Below are 22,575 nucleotides of genomic sequence, written 5' to 3'. Positions count from 1 at the left end.
CCAAATCACTAACAAAATTGCAGCACCCTGTTGGAGATGGTAATTTATTTTCAATTTCTCTGCCTCCAGTCTCCTAGACCTTCTGATTAAAATCTTGATACTTGTAACTTCAAGAGCCTAGCAGTCTTGTACTTGTCCTCAATATTGAATATGCTTACTTATATTTTTAGATAACTTAACATTGCATGTTTTATTTTTAGACAGCCCAGCCACAAACAAATGACCATTATAAATCAACATAAAAGCAGTTCATACTGAAAGTGCCCTCTTCTAACCCTTTGTAGCTGGTATTTCCATTCTTTAAGGCAAGGTTTCCCAAAGTACGTTACCTATTGAACTAATTTTATAGAAAATTGCTACTGAAGATGTTAAGAGGAAAAAAAGCATGTTTTTGTTTGTTCTGTTGTTTTTCCATGTGACTTTCCAGAATCTTCAATATTCTAACGTGCATGATGTATCTCTAAAAAGGTAAGAGGAGTCCTATATCCCCGAACTGTATTTGCCAACAGAGATGATCTGAGGAACTATCACCTGAATTCTTTTTGTTGTTTTGGAGACACATTTTCCATAGGCACAATAATAGGGGCATTGGGTTCGGTGAAGGGAGGAGAGCAGAGAGAATCCAAGAATAAATAAGAGAGGGGACACAAATTCTAATGCCTAAGAAAGTGACATCAAGATCAGAGGTAGGCTGGATGCATTACAAGAGAAGATGGGAGGACAATGGCAAACCACTGGGAGGACAATGGCAAACTGCAGAACATGTCCTCTGTCTACACAACTCAAACTTTTAAAACACATTCTACGGGCCTGTGCATGTCTGTGGGCCCTGCCTTCCACAGGTTGCCAGCAAGAAGCCGCTGTTCTAAGAAGATTGCTTTCATTTTTGTTTCAAAAACAGTGCCATGTGAATGAACTTAAAGAGTGCCATCAAAGATCCGAATTGTTATCTGTTGAAGGGAGAGCAGAAAGGATGTGGCATGTTTAGAGCAGGTTTAGAGCAGCTGTTCCTCTACCCTCTTGACCATGGCTACCATTAGGCCCACCTCAGGGTTAAGAGATGGGATCCTCCTTATAGTTTAGCACTATGTGTTATTCACAAATACATGGAAAATAATAACTCATGCCTTTGAGCCCTTATATTTTACCAGACATTATTTCATGTCCTTCACTTATAGCTTCTCATTTCATCCTCACAATAACACTATTATTTTCCCCATTTTACAGATATGGCACAGAGACTTTAAGCCACTGACCTACAGTTACATAGCTAGCAAGCAGCAGAACTGGGATTGAAATCCAGGCTGTCTGGTTCTAAAACCCACACTCTTAACTACTGTGCTAGACTTAGTCTTGGAGATGTCTTGCTTCCCATCTGAGAGGTATATCAGCTTTGAAGGCTTCTGGCCGCAGGTGACAGAAACCCTGCCTAACAGTGTCTGGAATGAGTATTTTTTCCACAAAACAAGAAATCTGGAAGCAGGTGTCTACTGGCATTGGTGCTACAGCTCAGCAGTGTCAGAGCCAACTTCTCTCCTCATGGTCACAAGATAGCTAGCTCTCTGCCGGATATTCTACATAAAATCAAGAAAGCAAGAAGTGGGAAGGAGTGGCACAAGTTCATTACATCCCTTTAATCAGAAAACAGACTTCAGCTTAATCTCACTGCCACAGTGACATTACATGGTCATGTCTGACTGCAAAGGAGTCTGGGAAAGCAAGTATTTCTCCTTTCCAGCCCTAAGAGTGGAGGGAAGCAAGGGAATATCTAGTTAGGAACAGGTGCTGGCCTCGCCAGCCAAGAGCGTCAGCCACAAGGGTTTGGTTTGGTTCGGAAAATACCAACAGAACTTCATCATACAGTGTGTCACCCATGCCATGGACCCAAGGAAAGTTAAACAGCAACAATTAGAGTTTGCCACAAAACCAAAATGGAATTGTAGAATTCCTATTGCTTTTTTAAAGTATCTGCTTCTATCCAAAACCAAATATGTGAAATTATACTTCTAACCCTTTTCCTGAAAGGGAAACCTATCAAGTTGTGTGTAAAAACTATTTGATTTTCACACACTCAGATACTTTTTAGTGACGTTATTCTTAGTTACGTTATTTTTATTAAATGTTTTCTCCTTCTTTATGGTTAACAAACCAAAAAGACAATTTTTAATCCAGTTTCAAAACTGGATTGAAATTTGTCAGTAACTAGAAAGTAGGAAACTTCAGGGCTGAAAATATAGAATAGGTTATGTGGATTTATAAGCTATTTTATTTTCCAGTTTGCATTGGCTTTGCTGGGTCTTCCTACCACTTTAATTGTAATTTTTTTCTTTTATATTTTTATCATAGCACACAAACTCAGAAAACCTGTTAAGGCAACTACATAATGCAATCTAAAAATCCAGTTAACATATTGCTATGGAAACCAGGAAACAGAAAAATAGAAACAGTACTCTAATCATTCATTTGGACAGCTATGGCTAGTTGTGTGTGTGTGCGTGTGTGTCTGAACTCATTAGTTTATTCACCTTTTATTTAAAGTTGGTCCTGAACCCAAATATATAACTGATCTGTCCATAAATAGGACCAGTGCCCTTCAACCAGTAAATTTGCATTTTAATGTGAAGTAGTCCTTGTTAAATTGTGTCACGTGATATGAGGAACTCTTCAGTAGGACTGGGTTGTTTATGTAACCTTGCCAGCCTGTAGCCTCTTGGCACAGTGTGAAGAACACCTGGCTGGGATTTGAGAGCTGGGTTCTTATCACTCCTCTTTTACTAACCAGTTGTGTGACGCTCTTAGGAACTCTTAGGCACTCAGTTTCCTCATCTGCAAACGGTTCCATGCAGGGCTCTAGTATTATGTAACGAGAACTTTCTTTTTCCACAAAACTGGGGACTCAGGGCCTCCCTGGTGGCGCAGTGGTTGAGAGTCTGCCTGCCAATGCAGGGGACACGGGTTCGAGCCCCGGTCTGGGAAGATCCCACATGCCGCGGAGCGACTAGGCCCGTGAGCCACAACCATTGAGCCTGCGCGTCTGGAGCCTGTGCTCCCCAACAAGAGAGGCCGCGATAGTGAGAGGCCCGCGCACCGCGATGAAGAGTGGCCCCCGCTTGCCGCAACTAGAGAAAGCCCTCGCACAGAAACGAAGACCCAACACAGCCCAAAATAAATAAATAAATAAATAAAAATTAAAAAACAAAACAAAACTGGGGACTCATGAGGTAATCACTTTTGAGGGTTGATAGTGCTCTGTGTAGTTCATGGTAGATAAGAAGCTCTCCGGAAAACGTTAAGTATCCTAATTATATTTTCTATTTTTCATTCTGTGGTCATTCCCGGACCCACACAGTAAATGTTGTTTCGCCCCTTGACTCTCACTAACAGCCGCCATTATCTGACCAGCCCTCGAGAGAGTAGGAAAGGAGAGCTGCTAAGTCCTCACAGGAGAGGCTCTTCCTGTGAGCTTGTTACCTGCGAGTGTTTTATTTCCTCTTGAAGGTTAATGCCAATTTTTATACTCAGACACGTGAGATATTAAAAGCTACCCTAACACAAATTAATCCACCAAACCCCCAACCTTTTTTAATATCATAAGATTTCAACATTCAAGAATTAAACTTTTGTGCAGTTGTGCTTCCTCACTGCTGTTTGTTATTTAATCAGCCTGTTTCCTGCTATGAACGGGGTGGGGGTGGCGGGGGGGGGGGGAACAGTTAAAGCAGCAAGTTTCCTCAGGGTTAAACTGTGTTGTTTCTCCTTCCAGAAATCTGAGTTATTACAGTCGGGGATAATCGCTGCATAACGAAATCATTGGGACAATTCGTCCATCCACTCCTACCTCCGTCCCTGACAATGAATTCCTTGTTTGTGTGGTGCCCAAATCTCCGCGTCCCCGCGTCAGCGCCCGGCGGCTAACAGAGACGAGGCGCGGGAGACGGTCCTCACAGCAGAGCCTCGCGCTTTTCGCGCCGGCAGCGCGCGGGGGGTGGGGGAGGGGCGCCGTGTGCGCGCCTAGTGCTCTCGGTGCGCCAGGGCCGCTGGCTGCACGGGCACCAGGAGGGGGAGACTCAGTCCCGCTTATCTCCCGCTGTGCTAAGTTCAAGCTGCCCGAGCTGGTGGGGAGGAGAGTGCGTGCGGCCAGGGCGAGAAAACTTCTACTCCACCTAGAAAGTTTCACCTTGTGGGCGGGGGGAGGGGCGGAGGAAACGCGACCCCCGCGGGGCCCGGCGCGGCGCGCGGGCGGCAGGAAGGGCGGGGGCCGATTTCCCCCTCAGGGTGTTGTTGCCAGTCCCCACCTCAGCGGTCCTTGGACCCGTGGACGAGGTGGACGGACAGCGCACGAGACAGACGGACACGTGCAGGGTCGGGCGGACGAGAGCACGAGTCGGGTCTCCTGGCCGTTCCTCCCGGCTGGACGCGCCCGGGCCGCCGCGGGCCGCGCGCGCCGATGCCCGGCTGAGTCACGGCCCGGGCAGCGCGCGGGTGGGAAGGGGCGGAGGGAACGCGGGTGGGAAGGGGCGGAGGGAGCGCGGCCGGCGCGAGGACGGGGCGTTCGGCTGGGCCCGGCCACAGGTGACCCGGAGGCTCTCGCCGCCCGCGGCGCCCAGAGCGCTTTGTGACCAGATGCGAAGCCCAGCGGAGGGCGCGAGCCAGATGCGGGGCGACAGCTGACTTGCTGCGAGGAGGCAGGGAGGCGCGGAGCGCGCGGGTGGTCCCTACGCGGTTGATCCCTGCGCGGTTGACGTCTCCTCCGCCGGCTCCTGGGCGCCGCAAGGTAAAAACTACAGCCCCTTTCGTATCCTGCACCCTATCTTTCGCCCCTGCCCTTCTGCTCTTTGTTCCCCTAAGAGACCTGACTGCTGTTCCAGAGGGCAAGACCCGGGAGGTAGGCGAGAGTTTAGGGGCTTCAGAAACTGAAGAGCTGTGGCCCCAGGGGCGAGGTCGAAACTAGAATGGGGCTTTTCGTTTTAGGGGGTTGCTTCTGACAGCCACCTCTGTGACTCAGGAGAGGGGCGCTGGGGTGGGCGATGGTGTATGACTGTTATGGCCCAGCAAGTTTCAAGGCTGTGATCTGAGTCAGCCTTTACAAAAGTGATCCGGTCACCCTGACGGAGGGTGATGTGGCCAGCAAGGTTCGAGCCAGCAGTTTCCTTGTTCCCATCCTTGCTTTATATCTGTATTACGTGAGGCCCCTTACAAGGGGCAGGTGTTTCTGTGAGGGTCTGAATTCTTAATTTCTGGCAAATACACAGCGCTTGTTGTGACCTATCGTTTTCAATCTTACCTTATCTCTCTGCTGGGGCTCTGTGGAGGACATCTGTCTTATTAGGTGAAACAGATTATAACCAGAGGTCGGGCAATCAGGCTACGACTGTTACTGACCCAATAATTAAAGCATGAACGAAAGGATTTTCACAGACTATCTACAATGCAGAATTTACTCCAAAGTACGGGTTCCCATTTCATACCTTTTATGTTTTAAAAGAGCCATTTACTAATTTGGCAGTTGAAGAGAGTTCCTGTGGCTCATGCATGAATAGTTCTGCCCAGTGTGTTTTACCTTATCACAGTTTTATGTTCAAAGGAGCCCTGGGGCAGAATGAAATATTGTCAACTCTCTTAGGCAAAATAATCAGGATACTTTAATTGCCAAGTTAAGACGGTCGGTGAATATGAGAGGATTGTAAAAACTGACGTTGGAGAGAATATAGACTATCTGGACCCTCTCCTGAATTTTAAGAGCACTGTTCACATTTTGTAGAGTTGGGTGGAGGTTTATTTTGTCATTTCCATCAGGCAGACACATGCACATTGCCATGCAAATGGATTCAGAAAAACATTTTCCTTTACAGCTAAACTATTATAGCTGACTAATGAATTTTTTCTGCATGAAGATGATCTGAAAATGATGTACATCGTATTTCTCTGTGCCTCTGGGACATAAATTGTGCTTTTATGTAAAGTGTAAGTGGTGCTTGGATTATTTACAGGTACATAGTTTTTCTTCCTAGCTCCAAGCTTATTGGGCTTTGTTTTAACATGTAAACTTCCATAATGGAACAGAAAGTGAGGTGCTTTGGTTCCAATTGTAGACTGCAAGTCTGTGGTGTATTCAGTGTTCATTCTTTTTGAATTGCTGAATAATACAAGTAAAATTTACATCACTCATAAGAAATTTTTATAGTACCAAAAATGTGGCTGATTGCCTATAAAATTTACTGGTGTTTTAAAAATTCTGTTCAGGTTTCAAACTTAACAGCGCATAAACCTATAGTTATTAACCTAAATATATTTTGATTTTAACATAATGGAATTTATGGCATTTAGAAGATGATCTGCTGACTACTGGTTTTTCAAATATTGCTTTATTCTTAATACATCACAGTAGAGGTTTACATTAGATGTACTTTCCATGACTTCAGAATTAGTGGTTGAGGTTTATCTGAATAATAAATATGTATAAGATTAACCATAGCCAGTTAGTATGAAAGTTCGTAACTAATATTTTCATGACTTTTAAACCTACAATAAAAGAAAAATGACACTTTTCTAAGCAGCAGAAAAACCCTTATCTTATAAATCCCTTTTAAGACTATGACCCACTATAATCTTGAAATTCTTTAAAATTTGTTCCAAGGAGAATTAGACTAAGAAAAACATTTCAAAAATCAATTTCCTTAGCTGTTGGTTAAAGAAGAAAAAAAATAGTCCAAAATAGCATTAGTCTGATTTTCCTTTTCCACATCTATATGATAGCCTCAAATAAACTTTTTCTCAAATGTGGTCATCTCAAAACAAAGTGAATAACTCAAAAGAGCTAACATTCTCTTAGGACACACACCTTTATCTAAGTGGCTGCACTAGTGCCTGTGGTGACACACCCATGATGAGTACACAGTTCCCTACAAATTCAGAGCACCTCCCATCTCTCTGCCCCCTTCCTCCTCATCTCTTCCCCTTGGTTTGGTCAGAGCTGCTTCCAAGCTTTCTGTGCCCCCATTTCTTCCCTCTAATTTCATGTTTTCTTCACTGCCATTAGGCTCACCAGAATCATCTATGCTTTCCTTTCCCATCATCCCCAATATTTTTCTTGAGCTGCTATGATTGTTCATGGGACACTGAATTTCCTAATTGTGCTACCTTAAGGGGAGAAAATATGCAGAAACTCAAGTGCCAGGGAGTTTACCTCACTGGTGTATGTTGAAACTGGTGTCTTTGACTCTGAGCCCTCAGGGCAGAGTTTCTTCATGGGCTTTGCTCAGTGCAAAATAAATAGTCACCTCTTAGTAATAAATGATAGATATACTGACTAATGTCAATTCAGGATCACTTTGATTCCCAGTTCTTAACGGAGTTGCTGCCAGGCCCACATTTGCTTCAGCAAAAATAGCTAAGAACTGTAGGTTAAACATCATATGTGTCTGGTACTAGAGGAACATTTTTAGAAAGGAAGAAGTGAAATATCTGCCCTTGAAGAATTAGATATTCAGATAAATAAATCTCGTGCAAAATGGAATCAAGGTCCGTAATTGTTAAGCGGACATTACAAGAGAGTGACAACCTTGGAAACCATCCCACTTGCTGTTAAATAATAGAAATTTTTTTTAAATCAAAAGATTGGAACTTAACTCTTAAAATTTTGAAGCTGCTTCTGAGTATATCATCTTTCTGATACTACAACAACCTTACAGAATAGGCAAGGCTGATTTCACTATCTTAACCTCCCCATGTTATAGACAGGGAACCTGTGCATGAGCCTAGCCCCCATGCTGTCTCAACAGCACCACAGCCTCTGCCCAGCCATCAAGGAAGGTTAACTCTTTGAAGCATTTTGCACTGAGGCATACATTGGGATCCTTAGGTTAGTGATAAATGATGACTGTAACATTTCTAGTCTTGGAAGTTTTTCTCACCTTCTGTTTCTCCAGTTCTCTTTTTCTCTCTTTCTCTTTTTGTAGTAAAGCATACCAAGAAAAAGCTCCATTCATATGTGTGGGGCATTCTCCTATTATCATATTAAGAGCTGTGAGTAATTTTGTAATCTACCCTTCTATCAGAAAGCCCATTCTCAGATATCTCTTCAGCTGTGTTTAACAGTTTAGTATATTCCCCTTGGGACTTGTTTCAATAAAAACATCCAGTAAAATCTGACTACTTTGCTTTTCAAGGGACAAAATGAAGAGTGTGTTTTTATAAGCTGTAAAATATAATTGAGAGAAAAATCACACGTGTGGCATTTGTAACAGGAGGTGTGAGCACAGTGAAATTAAAAAAAAAAAAGTGAACTGGCTAATTGCATTCCCAAGTATACATGTTTCTCTTGTGATTGTATAAATTTGTGCAAGTATGTTTATACAGGTTACTCCTGTTGTTTTAAATTTCTATGATAAATTATGTAGCTATAGGGCAAATAGAAATTATATAAGAATTTATGAGCCATATAGATTATATAATGGTCCATAGGATTTGAAAAGTATTTCTTCTAATATAACAAAGGATTATTAGGAAATTTGGCCCAAGCAATTATGAAAAATGGTCAGAGAATCACAGGTTCTAGTGAAAGCCAGGTTCCTGTACTCTAAGAATGTGACTGAGGATTTAGCCGTTCAGGATAATTTGTTATGCACCTACCAGGCATGATTCTAGACTCTGGCAATGCAGCAGAGAATAAAACAGACAAAAGTCTCTGGCCTCATGATGCTCTGTTCTATAATGAGGAAGGCAAACAGTAAATAAAACACATAAATAAGATGTATGTGAAGTGGTAATGAGAGCTATAAGGAAGCATAAAGTGGAAAGAGGAGTAGTGACTGTCAAGGCTAAGAGGGAATGGGCTGGTGACTGAAAAATTCAGTAGTGGGGTCAGAGAAGGCCTTAATTCAAAGGTGCCCTTTGAGCTAGAACCTGACGGAGGTGAAAGAATAAGGCAGAGCTTCTCCTTCACATTCCTTGGGAGTGTCATTCTCATTTTTTTATCTCTGGAATTGTGCAATGCACAGCCTGCACAACTGTACGTGGAGTCCCTTGTCTTTTATGGGAAGTACCTGGACAGTGCCTGCCATACTTCATTACAGTCTCAAAGGTGAAGATGAAGGAGAGGCCCACATCCCTTGGTTTGAGGGCAATGAAAGAAAAGAACCGTGGTATTTTCTTGCATTTACCTGGTCCCATCCCCACACCCCATCCTTGATCAGGGATATGGCTCCATTCAGACAATTTTCCTTCTTATTTTCTACACAGTGACCCTGACCCAGTGGAATTTGATGAGACTAATACCCATAGCTTTGTCACAGATCCCTTTCGTAGTATAAATCTGGAGACAGCAAAGACAATTGCTGATGGTTTACAGCTTCTGTCTGCTGTGTACTTCTTTCTTGCCTTCTCTCTCTCTCCTTCCTTTTCCCTTTTCAGTGTTAAACCATTGTGTTGGATTTTCTTCTTCTTTTCTTTCTTCCCCCTATGCCTTTTCTGTATCCTGTATGAAGATTTGCAAACAGGTAACCTAAATGAGTAAAACCAACCAAAAACTGGAACCAAAAACCTGCTCAGAAAAAGTCCTACCTAAGAGGGAGCAGCCACTGCTTGGCATCATCAGAGTTGCCGTGAGGCTCAATGAGTGGCATGGGCCCATGTGGTGGTGTCTTTCAGCTTTTCAAAAGCTAGAAATCTCTCAATTTTAACATGTTGACTCAGCATCTTTAAAATTGTTTAAGCTAGAGAGACAAAATGTTTGCAGGCCAGATTTACAATCTTGGCCACAACTATACCTACCAAGTGGTCCCCTGTTTCACCTGCAGGTGCTGTTTAATTCAGCAGCATGCATAGCCAAAGAGCCCCAGGACTGCTTCTGAAGAGTATTTTATCTTTTAGAGTTCTCAGCCTTTTTTCCTCATTGGAAAATTAGCTTAGCAACTAAGAAAAAAAGATATTTTCTAATTCATCATCTATCGGCACATACTTATTTTCCTAAACTCATCAACCCACATGCTTTCTGTCAAACTATGTATATTTCTAAACTATAAGAGTAATGTAGTCATTTCATTCTTAAACTGCAGCAATAATTTCCTGAAATCTAAATTCATCATAACTTTATATGTAGATTTCCTATTTCATTTCCAGGTTCTCATTCAGAATAAACTCTCTGTTTAGAATACTGGTGCTTTCTCTGTTTTGTTTTGATTTTTAAGACCTGCCTGGACTTCACCAGTTGTTATTCCTCCACCACTGAAATTCAAAACGTGCACTGTGTTGGTTTTGAGTACCCTTTAAAAGCCATTAGATCAGTGTTGCAGTCTATTTTTCCAAAGGAATAAAAGCTCACAGGTTGTGCACTAACTTGTTTCCTTTAATCCTAAAAACTCGGTGAAATACCCAGGCTAGTGGCCTTCCGGAAAGCCATTGTGTTAGAACGGAAGATCATGTACTGTATTTCTTCCTACTATTTTAAATGCAAATATAATAATATGTCATGAAACAGTGCACATATTAAGATCAGTGGCCTTTTCCTGTTTTCAAATGATCTCTTGTTCTCTGATAGCTGGAAATCTGAACCTAGCACCTAGACTCTCAGGTCCAATTTTAAAGTTGTATGTAAAAAAAAAAAAAATTGACTTGGAGGAATTAAAATGTACTCCAGTTGTTCGATAAGACCATGGGATGTTTCTGGTTTTTAATATTTTATTGAAAATATCAAGAAGAGCATTCAGAGCTAGAGACCTTTGAAATAATGTAGTCTTCACAAATGAGAGAGGTGGAGTAAATTTGTTTATCAGAAGGCAGGTTGTCTCCTTTGAGGCCTAATCATGTGGGAAAGTAAAACCCAGCCAAGTTTTAGGTCCATAAGACAACTCAAACTATCTTTAAAAATAAATTTTGGCTTTTTTGGGACTATTGTGTGTTTAGACCAACATTTTACCTCTTAAAATTTAAACCTAGGGGTCTTTTAAAGGAAATTTAATCCATGTGTTTTTGATTTACTAAATCCTAAATCATTACCCATAAACTGTATGTCTTTCTAAGCTCTTTGATGTCTAAGAAATCTTTGAAACCATGTAAGGCCCCTTTTGTTCCAGAAAAATAGGAAGTTGGTTTTTGTTAAGGGTCAGTAAACAGCATCTTCAAAAATCTGAGTTAGGTCTAAAATCCTGCAACCATAACAAAATGGATGTTTGAATGAGTACTAATGCATTTTTCTGATGCAATGTGAAAAATGTAAGTACTTTTAAGGACCTTGCTCACTATTGGTATTCCATTGTAATCCTTACTAACCCCAAGGAAATTATTTTGGAACAACTCCTCTTTCTATTACAATATAAAGTCCAAATGTTTATCATTTTATCCTGGCACACAGTAGGTACTCAGTAAATATTTTGTTAAATGTTAAATGAATGACTTCTTCTTCTGCCCAGAACCTTCCAGCTAATGTCAATCTTTTTATTCAGTATCAATATCCATCTGTCATGTCTTGGAATGAGATCTATTCTGAGTCAGTGACCTGGTTCAACAAATTTTAAAAATAAGCCATCTAACTAAATATATGACATTTATTGAAATTCATTCTGTACCATGACGCAACAGCCTTGCAAAGAGTGCTGAAAATAGGAAGGAATTTCTAGGCTAATTTGATTAAATATTCAGTTGTTACCATATGCTTTCTGAAAATTGATTTTTTTTCCCTTTTACTGTTCCTGCCATCCTTCCTCCCACCTTGACATGCTTACTGATTGAAAGCTTTGCACAGAAAAGGGCAGGTCATTTGTATCTATAAGCAAGAGCAGCAAGTTCAAACAGGCTTGGAAAACATAATGCTATAATCATAAGTTGCCATAATATAGGAGGGGAGAGAGGGGTACTCAACAGTAATAGTGGTGTTGGGTTTTGCTCCAAATTACATAGATGACACATCTTTGAACTCTATTGTGTGGGGGAAAAAAACACCTTCTTACTGTAGTTAGATTTCCTGTTTGTGAGTGTGTATTTTCTGGTAACTAGACTTCCCATATAGACTTGAAATAAATATGTAGCTTTAAGTGCAATTGAAATCCACATGATTAGAGTACTGAAGGCTATGGAGACAGCAACTCCTTCTCTCTAAAAGAAAGAAAGTAGTATTTAGAAGGCATAGTACTGAAGTATGGTCATTGACATTTTTCTTGATATCATGTTGTGAATTTCTAACAACTCATAACATTTTGTCCCCAGAAAACCTTTCCTGATCGAAAGTGTGTTGTTTCTTTATGACATTGAGGTGCCAGAATTTGTCAATTTTTTATATGTTGGTGGGAACAAAAAGGAAAATTGTGCTATTATGGTCTTGAAATTGAGGTTTTCTTAGGTGAATCTGAAAGTTTGCTGAATACATATATTATCATTAAAACTTGTTTTGAAATTTAATTGTAGATAGCACTGTATAAGGAGTAACTTACTTATGTAGTTTTCACATGCTTAATTTCAATTTCAATGGTTGACCAAACCATCAGTAATAATTATATATCCATGTGTTTGTACACATTTACATTTAGAGGATTTTTTAAACTCTAATTAAAAGGTCTCACAGCTTGATAAATGAGCAGTCAAATGCCTCTGTATTTATACATTTGGAAAAATGTAATTCAATTTAAGACATTTTTGTGATAACTCTCATGCTACAAGTATAGGAAATAGTTAATGAAGGAGAAGACCTGCAGGTTTTACCAGGGTAATGGGTCAGCAAGGTTAAAGGAGTGGAGAGGTGTGTGGATACGCTTAAGGGTCATGGATTTGGGTGCATTGCAAGTCATGAAGAGAGTGTCCCATTAGGAATCAGGCTGCCACCTTCCAAATAGGAAAAAGGCTGGTCAAAACTGAGTAGGGAATCAAGGGAAGCTCACAGGAAAATGGTAGGCACATGATAAGCAAAGTCGAAGCTTCCTCCAACTCTGTCACAGGTGGTTTGATTCTGGGAGAAACTAGGCTATCATCTACCCATTTCTAAATCAGCCCTCTTAGTCTATCCTACCCTTAGCTACCAGTAAGAATAGCAGGAATATGTAGCAGAAAAAGAGGGACTTCTATTCTGAGTGTCAGAGGCATGTCTTATGCACTCTTTTAGCTACTCAAAAACACTGTAAATGAAATTCTGTGTTTTCAGAAGGAATCAGAGTATTAAAAGAAAAACCCAGCTTACAAATGTTTTATACCATTTTCACGACTAAAATTTTCTAGCATATCAGGGCATTATAATGCATTTGTTACTGTTGGGATCAAAAGTTATGGCCCTTAAAACTATATCAATAATTATTTTCCATTGGGATATCATCTGCAGTGTATGTATATTAGCTTTTCTTGCGGATATTATCTTGAGACCATTTCTTTGGGTCTCGATTGTACAGAGTTAATGCTTTAGTGTGTGTAAGAATTGTACTTCTCATGTTCTAAACTTATACAGTAGTCTAAAGAGTTAAGGAAAGCTTATATCAGGGCCTGCCCTCATTTCCTGTCTTTTTGCTACTCTGAGAGTCTCAGGTGAGCAGCTGTCATCTGATTCTGGCCTCACATTCAGGCAGAATCCCTCCAGCTCCTGCTGAAGGGCACACTGTCCAAAGTGAGCTCGCGGCCTGACCACTCTCTAGTTAAGATAAGGACAGCAGACAAATAGAATCATTTAGGGCCTGTGTGAAACTTTGGACCTAAAATATTACCCTAGCTGTTTTTTTTTTTTAACTGAGAGTAAAGGTGTACAGTAAATATTTTAAGTTCTATTGAATTATATAGAGAAGCAATCAAAGCAAAGGTTGTTGACAGAAGAAAGCTTTCTCCTAACAGAAATGAATATGCATTTTGGACTTTTTAAAATTCACTTTCTGTCATGTCAAAATTAAGATACTTCTAAATTTTATTTCAGTCTCACTAACACACATTTGGATTGTTCATTGAAATTTGTACGTCAAGGTCCAATGACTTTAAACATTCTTATAGTCTTCAAATAGCTTACCAAAAAGTTGTTCTTTAAATCACCAGAAAAGTGCAGATAAAACCCTAGACAGTTTCATTAATGATAATGAAAGGTGACAGCTCTTGAATCTATGTCATAACTTGATTAATTGCTTTCCAAATGTTATTAAAGATTCTAAATGAATAACAAGACTTGTATTTAGGGTCAAGGCTCCCTCACAATTCCTAAATGGGTTTTAATTTTCAGACTTAGATAATTATTATATCTGATTCATTTCTTTAACATCTTTAGACTGTTGGTCTTATTGAAAAGAGAACAGAGTATCTGTTTCAATGTTTTTCTTTTCCCTGAAGTTATTCCTTACAGATTTCAATAATAATGGTTTTGAAATAAAAATAATCAAATGCTGGCATTTCTTCTTAATAAACGTTCATAGATCTGATGAATTAATAAACATTACAAAGAATTCACTACAGAGGTTATGATTATGGGACCATTTAATTCCCAGATCTGCCATGCTGACTGTTTAGTTACTCAATGAAAATGAGCATTGTTCATTAGGATAAGTATTATTTCTCAAGAGAACTTTTATTCTTGTTTTGGTCATTGCCCATTTTGGCCAATTCATAGCACCTGCTTCTCTTACCAGCAAATCTGTTTACTTGTCTCTAGTCTCATTTTTACCCTTTCCCACCACAATTATTACAAACTTCCACTATTCCCTCAAGCTCTTGAATCTCATTGGCTCCCCTTCTTCTCAGTGTAGTATCTTCCCTCATAGTTTAGAGAGCAAACAGAAGCCTGAATAGTTTTCTGTGTCACCGCCCCCCCCCCCCCCCCGTTATTACTTCCTTGCTTCTCTATCAAATGATGAAATGGTCTTTTCAACCTCTGGTCTTGATCCCATTCTTCCCCACATCTTCCAGCACCTTGCTCCATCTATCCCACCTTCCCTACCAACCCTTCTCATCTTTAAAATCTCCATTGCCTTTTTTCATTCAGCCCTTACTCAACTCGCTGCTTCTAGAAAGAAGCACACACCCTGAGAAGATCCTTAATATACAGTTACCTTAAGTATTCACTCCTATTTCTGCCTTATCCTTTAAATAAAGAATTCTTGAAAATCACTATCTCATTTTTTCTACTATCATTCATTCTTTAACTTATTCAACTCAAGCAGTCTCTTCCCCACTCCCAAGAAGATATCCTCACTCTAATCACTGGAAACCTCATTGCCAAATCTGACAGACACTTCCGTTATCCCACTTGACCCCTCTATGAGATTTGACACTATACATCTTGCTTTTCCTTTCTTGAAATTTCTCAAGCTTCTGAAATACCACTCAAACCTTTCCTTCAGCCTTTAGATAGAAAGTTTAGATTCTGGTCTTTAGGGTTCCATCTGAATCCCTCCTTTCTCTTACTGAACATGCCTATGGGTGATCTCATTTACCTCCATGACTTCAAATACACCGATGGATCAGTGGTTCACCAATTGTTATCTCTAACTCCCTCTTCTCTCTAAACCACTGTGCCCATGTTGTTAGTCACCTTAAAGACACTGCCACTTGAATGACCAACAGACACTCAGTTATTAACTGAACTATTATTTTTGCCCCAAAACTCTTCTCTGCCTATTTTCCTTACCTTTGTTTATTACACCCAAGGTAGACATTTTTTAGCCATCTTTGATTTCTCAGTCTCCTCAATGGTCAGTATTGATGTTGCATCATTGTCACATAAATTTCTAATCTAGTCCTTTCTTTCTGTTATATCCATACTGCCAGAGTTTTTATTCAGGATCATTCTTTCATGTTTTCATTCCATTATCTATTCTTCAACAAATTCTTACCAAGTGCCATGTAATGGCAGTATGCCAGGGGCTAAAGATGGAGCTTATAGTCTAGTGGGAGGTATGAATAAGTAAATTACAACACAACATTATAAAGTCCAGATAAGGGGGAGGCAGGTTTGATGTATGAGCACATGGGAGAGTTCCTAATCCCTTCCTAGAGGGCAAGAGAAGCATTGGAGAAGTCTTCCTAGAAGAAATGTTCCCTAAGATGAGACTGAAAGGGAGAGTAAGTTTAACCAGGTGAAGGTGAGGGCAGAGGTGTTCCATAAAGAGGGATCTATGTGCTGAAACCCAGAGTGGAAGAACACATGGCTTGCTTCAACAACTCAAAGAAGGACAGGGTGGCTGGAGCCTAGATTTCTAGGGAGGAGATGGCAAGTGGCAAGGCTGGAGAATTAGGCAGAAGCCAAATCATGCATGGCTTTTAAACTGTGCTAAGGAGTTGAACTGTTTTTAAACATAAAAATAACATAATCAGATTGTCTTTTTAAAAAGATATCTCTGTTACGTTGGGGAATGGATGATCAGGGACAAGAATGGAGAGGGAAGACCAGGTAGGAAGCTGTTGTAATAATCCAGGTAAGAAGTGATACTGCCCTGGGGATGGATGCAGGTGGACATATTTACAACACCTGCAGGTGGGAGTCAACCATGATGTCTTGGAAATGTGGGAAATTTTAGGCACCAAGATAGGATATGGAATGGGAGAACAAGTTTCATGGGAGTAGACGGAGGTGCCAGAAGGTATACCCAACTGCTCCTTCTTGGTCACCCTGCTCTCCCCAGCCTGTTGGCGTCAGTGAGCCCTAGCACACGGTTCTCCTCTCTTCATTCCCTACACTCCTTTCCTTGGTGGTTTCATCCAATCTCATGGCTTTCATACCACTGATATGCAGACAACTTCCTTATTTAAGTCTCTAGTCCAGACCTTTCTCCCCAACTCCAGGACTCAAATATCCAACTGCAAACTAAACATCTCCATTTAGATGTCTAAAAACTATGTCAAACATGAACAAAACTACTGATCTTCACACATCCCTGCCAAACTTGCTCCACCCTCCAGCTCCTTTGTAACTGGCAGAACCATTCTCCCTGTTACAAAAGCCAAAATCCTTGGCATATTCTTGACTCATTTTTTTCCTCACACACCTCATCTCCAAATCCATCTGCAAATCCTTTTAGCTGCATTCAAAATATAACCAGAATTCAGCCACCTCTCATCACTTATTCCTTCCTCTTGGCCTAGGCCACTGCCATCACTTACCTGCACTATTAACAGCAGCCTCCCAACTCCCAACCAGCCTCACTTCTCCATTTTAGCCCTATCCCACCCCCCTGCCACCAGCAACCTTCTCCCACACCCACTCAAGGTGATTCCATTCAAACATAATCACTCCCTTGCTCAACACTCTGCAGTGGCGTCATGTTTCACTCCAATAAAGGCCCAGGTCTCACAGTGGCCTACAAGGACCTGCCTGATCCCATTCTTTGTCTTCTCTGATCTCATCTTCTAGTCACCGAGGTCCAAGCTTACTGGCCCCTTTGCTGTGCTTCGGACACACCAGGCATAGCTGTATTTAGATGGCTAAGTCCTCTCTTCCACCAACTCTTTACTTAAAAGGCACCTTCCCAGTTTTTCTTTTTTTTTTTTCTTAACATCTTTATTGGAGTATAATTGCTTTACAATGGTGTGTTAGTTTCTGCTTTATAACAAAGTGAATCAGTTATACATATACATATGTCCACATATCTCTTCCCTCTTGTGTCTCCCTCCTTCCCACCCTCCCTATCCCACCCCTCTAGGTGGTCACAAAGCACCGAGCTGTTCTCCCTGTGCTATGCAACTGCTTCCCACTAGCTATCTATTTTACATTTGGTAGTATATATATGTCCATGCCACTCTCTCACTTTGTCCCAACTTACCCTTCCCTCTCCCCGTATCCTCAAGTCCATTCGCTAGTAGGTCTGTGTCTTTATTCCTGTCTTGCCCCTAGGTTCTTTATGACCTTTTTTTTTTTTTTTTTAGATTCCATATATATGTGTTAGCATACGGTATTTGTTTTTCTCTTTCTGACCTACTTCACTCTGTATGACAGACTCTAGGTCCATCCACCTCACTACAAATAACTGAATTTCGTTTCTTTTTATGGCTGAGTAATATTCCATTGTATATATGTGCCACATCTTCTTTGTCCATTCATCTGTTGATGGACACTTAGGTTGCTTCCATGTCCTGGCTATTGTAAATAGTGCTGCAATGAACATTGTGGTATATGTCGCTTTTTGAATTATGGTTTTCTCAGGGTATATGCCCAGTAGTGGGATGGCTGGGTCGTATGGTAGTTCTATTTTTAGTTTTTTAAGGAACCTCCAAACTGTTCTCCATAGTGGCTGTATCAATTTACATTCCCAACAACAGTGCAGGGTTCCCTTTTCTCCACACCCTCTCCAGCATTTATTGTTTGTAGATTTTTTGATGATGGCCATTCTGACTGGTGTGAGATGATATCTCATTGTAGTTTTGATTTGCATTTCTCTAATGATTAATGATGTTGATCATTATTTCCTGTGTTTGTTGCCAATCTGTATATCTTTGGAGAAATGTCTATTTACGTCTTCTGCCCATTTTTGGATTGGGTTGTTTGTTGTTTTCATATTGAGCTGCATGAGCTACTTGTACATTTTGGAGATTAATCCTTTGTCAGTTGCTTCATTTGCAAATATTTTCTCCCATTCTGAAGGTTGTCTTTTGGTCTTGTTTATGGTTTCCTTTGCTGTGCGAAAGCTTTTAACTTTCATTGGGTCCCATTTGTTTATTTTTGTTTTTATTTCCATTTCTCTAGGAGGTGGGTGAAAAAGGATCTTGCTGTGATTTATGTCATAGAGTGTTCTGCCTATGTTTTCCTCTAAGAGTTTGATAGTGTCTGGCCTTACATTTAGGTCTCTAATCCGTTTTGAGTTTATTTTTGTGTATGGTGTTTGGGAGTGTTCTAATTTCATTCTTTTACATGTAGCTGGCCAGTTTTCCCAGCACCACTTATTGAAGAGGCTGTCTTTTCTCCACTGTATATTCTTGCCTCCTTTATCAAAGATAAGGTGACCATATGTGCGTGGGTTTACCTCTGGGCTTTCTATCCTGTTCCATTGATCTATATTTCTGTTTTTGTGCCAACACCATACTGTCTTAATTACTGTAGCTTTGTAGTATAGTCTGAAGTCAGGGAGCCTGATTCCTCCAGTTCTGTTTTTCTTTCTCAAGACTGCTTTGGCTATTCGGGGTCTTTTGTGTTTCCATACAAATTGTGAAATTTTTCGTTCTAGTTCTGTGAAAAATGCCAGTGGTAGTTTTTGTTTTTGTTTTTTTAAATTTTTATTTATTTACTTATTTGTTTGTTTTTGGCTGTGTTGGGTCTTCGTTTCTGTGCGAGGGCTTTCTCTAGTTGCGGTGAGTGGGGGCCACTCTTCATCGCGGTGTGCGGGCCTCTCACTGTCGCGACCTCTTCTGTTGCAAGGCACAAGCTCCAGGCGTGCAGGCTCAGTAGTTGTGGCTCATGGGCCTAGTTGCTCCGCAGCACATGGGATCTTCCCAGACCAGGGCTCGAACCCGTGTCCCCTGCATTGGCAGGCAGACTCTCAACCACTGCGCCACCAGGAAAGCCCCAGTGGTAGTTTGATAGGAATTGCATTGAATCTATAGATTGCTTTGGGTAGTATAGTCATTTTAACAGTGTTGATTGTTCCAATCCAAGAACATGGTATATCTCTCCATCTATTTGTATCATCTTTAATTTCTTTCATCAGTGTCTTATAATTTTCTGCATACCAGTCTCTTGTCTCCTTAGGTAGGTTTATTCCTAGATATTTTATTCTTTTTGTTGCAGTGGTAAATGGGAGTGTTTTCTTAATTTCACTTTCAGATTTTTCATCATTAGTGTATAGGAATGCAAAAGATTTCTGTGAATTAATTTTGTATCCTGCTACTTTACCAAATTCATTGACTAACTCTAGTAGTTTTCTGGTAGCATCTTTAGGATTCTCTATGTGTAGTATCATGTCATCTGCAAACAGTGACAGCTTTACTTCTTTTCTGATTTGGATTCCTTTTATTTCTTTTTCTTCTCTGATTGCTGTGGCTAAAACTTCCAAAATTATGGTGAATAATAGTGGTGAGAGTGGGCAACCTTGTCTTGTTCCTGATCTTAGTGGAAATGGTTTCAGTTTTTCACCGTTGAGGACAATGTTGGCTGTGGGTTTGTCATATATGGCCTTTATTATGTTGAGGAAAGTTCCCTCTATGCCTACTTTCGGGAGGGTTTTTATCATAAATGGGTGTTGAATTTTGTCGAAAGCTTTTTCTGCATCTACTGAGATGATCATATGGTTTTTCTCCTTCAATTTGTTAATATGGTGTATCACATTCATTGATTTGCGTGTATTGAAGAATCCTTGCATTCCTGGGATAAACCCCACTTGATCATGGTGTATGATCCTTTTAATGTGCTGTTGGGTTCTGTTTGCTAGTATTTTGTTGAGGATTTTTGCATCTATATTCATCAGTGATATTGGTCTGTAATTTTCTTTTTTTGTAACATCTTTGTCTGGTTTTGGTATCAAGGTGATGATGGCCTCATAGAATGAGTTTGGGAATGTTCCTCCCTCTGCTATATTTTGGAAGAGTTTGATAAGGATAGGTGTTAGCTGTTCTCTAAATGTTTGATAGAATTCACCTGTGAAGCCATCTGGTCCTGGGCTTTTGTTTGTTGGAAGATTTTTAATCACAGTCTCAATTTCAGTGCTTGTGATTGATCTGTTTATATTTTCTATTTATTCCTGGTTCAGTCTCGGAAGGTTGTGCTTTTCTAAGAATTTGTCCAGTTTTTCCAGGTTGTCCATTTTATTGGCATATAGTTGCTTGTAGTAATCTCTCATGATCCTTTGTATTTCCTCAGTGTCCATTGTTACTTCTCCTTTTTCATTTCTAATTCTATTGATTTGAGTCTTCTCCCTTTTCTTCTTCATGAGTCTGGCTAATGGTTTATCAATTTTGCTTATCTTCTCAAAGAACAAGCTTTTAGTTTTATTGATCTTTGCTATTGTTTCCTTCATTTCTTTTTCATTTTTTTCTGATCTGATCTTTATGATTTCTCTCCTTCTGCTAACTTTGGGGCTTTTTGTTCTTCTTTCTCTAATTTTTTAGGTGTAAGGTTAGGTTGTTTATTTGAGATGTTTCTTGTTACTTGAGGTAGGATTGTATTGTTATAAACTTCCCTCTTAGAACTGCTTTTGCTGCATCCCATAGGTTTTGGGTCGTCGTGTTTTCATTGTCATTTGTTTCTAGGTATTTTTTTATTTCCTCTTTGATTTCTTCAGTGAACTCTTGGTTATTAAGTAGTGTATTGTTTAGCCTCCATGTGTTTGTATTTTTTACAGACGTTTTCCTCTAATTGATATCTAGTCTCATAGCATTATGGTCGGTAAAGATACTTGATACGATTTCAATTTTCTTAAATTTACCAAGGCTTGATTTGTGACCCAAGGTATGATCTATCCTGGAGAATGTTCCATGAGCACTTGAGAAGAATGTGTATTCTGTTGTTTTTGGATGGAATGTTCTATAAATATGAATTAAGTCCATCTTGTTTAATGTATCATTTAAAGCTTGTGTTTCCTTATTTATTTTCATTTTGGCTGATCTGTCCATTGGTGAAAGTGGGGTGTTAAAGTCCCCTACTATGATTGTGTTACTGTCGATTTCCCCTTTTATGGCTGTTAGTATTTGCCTTGTGTATTGTGGTGCTCCTATGTTGGCTGCATAAATATTTACAATTGTTATATCTTCTTCTTGGATTGATCCCTTGATCATTATATAGTGTCCTTCTTTGTCTCTTGTAATAGTCTTTGTTTTACAGTCTATTTTGTCTGATATGAGAATTGCTACTCCAGATTTCTTTTGATTTGCATTTGCATGGAATATCTTTTTCCATCCTCTCACTTTCAGTCTGTATGTGTCCCTAGGTCTGAAGTGGGTCTCTTGTAGACAGCATATATATGGGTCTTGTTTTTGTATCCATTCAGCCAGTCTATGTCTTTTGGTTGGAGCATTTAATCCATTTACATTTAAGGTAATTATCGATATGTATGTTCCTATTCCCATTTTCTTAATTGGTTTGGGTTTGTTATTATAGGTCATTTCCTTCTCTTGTGTTTCCTGCCTAGAGAAGTTCCTTTAGCATTTGTTGTAGAGCTGGTTTGGTGGTGCTGTATTCTCTTAGCTTTTGCTTGTCTGTAAAGGTTTTAATTTCTCCATCAAATCTGAATGAGATCCTTGCTGGGTAGAGTAATCTTGGTTGTAGATTTTTCTCCTTCATCACTTTAAATATGTCCTGCCACTCCCTTCTGGCTTGCAGAGTTTCTGCTGAAAGATCAGCTGTTAACCTTAATGGGGATTCCATTGTGTGTTATTTGTTTTTCCCTTGCTGCTTTTAATATTTTTTCTTTGTATTTAATTTTTGATAAGTTTGGTTAATATGTGTCTTGGCGTGTTTCTCCTTGGATGTATCCTGTATGGGACTCTCTGTGCTTCCTGGACTTGATTAACTATTTCCTTTCCCATATTAGGAAAGTTTTCAACTATAATCTCTTCAAATATTTTCTCAGTCCCTTTCTTTTTCTCTTCTTCTTCTGGGACCCCTATAATTCGAACGTTGTTGCGTTTAATGTTGTCCCAGAGGTCTCTGAGACTGTCCTCAATTCTTTTCATTTTTTTTTCTTTATTCTGCTCTGCAGT

General features: G+C 40.0%; 1 protein-coding gene and 1 long non-coding RNA gene across 4 annotated transcripts in view; one reads left to right on the top strand and one right to left on the bottom strand.

Moving 5' to 3' along the window:
* LOC118900507 overlaps nt 1–4,519 on the bottom strand; it is a 276,568-nt gene extending 272,049 nt beyond the window's left edge. The window contains exon 1 of one of the 2 annotated variants that reach the window (XR_005021165.1): nt 4,296–4,519. This is a non-coding gene — a long non-coding RNA (uncharacterized LOC118900507). Of the gene's footprint in view, nt 1–3,838; nt 3,904–4,295 lie in introns of those variants that run through there. The other variant, XR_005021166.1, reaches the window with a different exon arrangement.
* MET (MET proto-oncogene, receptor tyrosine kinase) overlaps nt 4,512–22,575 on the top strand; it is a 127,753-nt gene continuing 109,689 nt past the window's right edge. Inside the window, exon 1 of one of the 2 annotated variants that reach the window (XM_036862900.1) lies at nt 4,512–4,774. The gene's annotated coding sequence lies outside the window, so the exon portion shown is untranslated. The remainder of the gene's footprint in view (nt 4,775–22,575) is intronic. The other variant, XM_036862899.1, reaches the window with a different exon arrangement.

This window comes from Balaenoptera musculus, chromosome 9 (assembly GCF_009873245.2).
Source record: "Balaenoptera musculus isolate JJ_BM4_2016_0621 chromosome 9, mBalMus1.pri.v3, whole genome shotgun sequence".
Taxonomy (NCBI): Eukaryota; Metazoa; Chordata; class Mammalia; order Artiodactyla; family Balaenopteridae; genus Balaenoptera; species Balaenoptera musculus.
The sequence above is the reverse complement of the archived record's forward strand: the minus strand, read 5'-3'. Positions and strand labels throughout refer to the sequence as shown.